The sequence below is a fragment of the Parasteatoda tepidariorum genome, chromosome 5 (assembly GCF_982258835.1).
Source record: "Parasteatoda tepidariorum strain Cologne lab strain chromosome 5, Ptep-v5.0, whole genome shotgun sequence".
Lineage (NCBI taxonomy): Eukaryota > Metazoa > Arthropoda > Arachnida > Araneae > Theridiidae > Parasteatoda > Parasteatoda tepidariorum.
In genome coordinates, this window is record NC_141759.1 from 81,983,876 (window position 1) to 81,985,742 (window position 1,867).

General features: G+C 23.8%; 1 non-coding gene across 1 annotated transcript; it reads right to left on the reverse strand.

Annotated features, from left to right (window-relative positions):
* Positions 1-1,527: 1,527 nt before the first annotated feature.
* On the reverse strand, positions 1,528-1,598 carry TRNAG-CCC (transfer RNA glycine (anticodon CCC)). Its single transcript has one exon. It is a non-coding gene; the product is annotated as a tRNA-Gly (tRNA).
* Between the last annotated feature and the right edge of the window lie 269 nt (positions 1,599-1,867).

Below are 1,867 nucleotides of genomic sequence, written 5' to 3' on the forward strand. Positions count from 1 at the left end.
TCTGTAGCGAATAAAAAGAAAATTAAAAAAAAATGTCAAATAAAATTGTATAAATTATTATGAGAACTAAAAAGGGAAATTTATTCTTCTTGTCAAGCGAAAAAAAAACAACTTATTACTTACTTAACTGCGATCACCGTCGAAACTCTCCCCTCGTGACTTTTAAAAGTGAATAATATATTTTCTTTCAAATCCGTAATACAAACTTTGTTTTTAATTTTATTTCTTTTGTTTCGCTTTCTCTTAATTTTATTCACTTTTAATAATTTTACGATTAAGCAAGAATACATTATTACTTAAACTTTATTGCTATTTTTTTTAAAAATATTTTGTTAATTGAAATATTATAATTAAATCGTAGAGAATTGACATAAATGCCATCATATGTAATAAGTCGGAAAACGGATTGCAAATGTGCGTAATTTTCAAAAAAAAATATAAATAAATAAAGTTTAGCAATTAAAATAATTTATGTTTTTAATAAGCCTACATTGTTATACATATTTTTCTTATATTTTACAATATAAATAATTGGATAGGACAAAGGAAATAATATAAATAGATTAATGTTTATTTTTAAAATAAAAAAGCTGTAGGAAAACTGAAGATATTTAGAGTATTCACTTTTTAATATATTATTAATTGTAATTCAATAAACAAGTTTAATCTTCACCAATTTATAAAACCAATTTGTAGAAGGATTGTGAATATCTCAAATCTCAGTCCTAGATCATTATTGTTTCCTATTATTATCGCTAGATGGCACTATATCACTAGAAGTAAATATTGCTTCATAACTTGAACCACAGAGTTGAACATAAGTTTCTTATTTTTTCTCGATTAGTGCTGACATCTGTCAGCTATAAAATAAAGTTTTCTAACTTTCATTTTGTTTTTCTTTTTCAAAATTTTGTTTCAATTTATCATAATTTGTAGTAATTACGAAACAAATTACATATACGGATAGTACTTTCCGAAATATCAACTCTCATAAAGGTGATACGTTTTGTGATATATGATATTAGCAAAATACAAGTTATTTCCTTTTTCGAATTAATATTACTGTTGATTATACTTGCATAAATTTATTTTGTTTTATTTCAATTTATTTTTGTTTTATTTTTATATTAGTGTGCCTATATATTGGAACAAAAAATTTTTATTTTCATTCTGCAATTGAAATAATTTAGAATTTTTATAAAATTAAAATTGAACCTTATAATTTTTATCTTCATTTCATGTATGAAAATTATGTTATAAAAATTATAATGATAAAAATTACTGCTATGGTAATTTAAAGTTCTGGATAAATTTCACTAATAATTTACTATTTTTCGTTCAAATCTATTTAATTTAAGAATGCATGCACTCCGAAACAAATTTCTTGATTAGTATGCAATTTTCGTGTCAATCAAATTTATCATCTTTCGATTCAATCAAGGTCAAATTTATCACAACAGGAAGTAGAACTCTGCATTCTAAATAAAAATTAATTATCAGAAAGTAAAATTAATTTAGTTGCAACTATGCGCCGCCCGGGAATCGAACCCGAGTCGCAAGAATGGGAATCTTGCATGATACCACTACACCAGCGGCGCTAACGGGCTAAAGAAGTAAATATAAGTTTTAAACATAAAGCACTACTAGATACTTCATGTCATGATTGTAACAAATTTAATGCATTGTTTTTCTTATTGTACACATTTTTATTTTATCATGCCACGAATAGAAAAATTTATACAAAATTAACGTTTATACATTAAAATGTTTTATATTGCAACTTATTTTTTAAATTTTCCATAATTTGTTGTACTTCAAAGATGAAAAAAATAATCATTCATATTTTATTCCGTTTTGATTTCTTTTA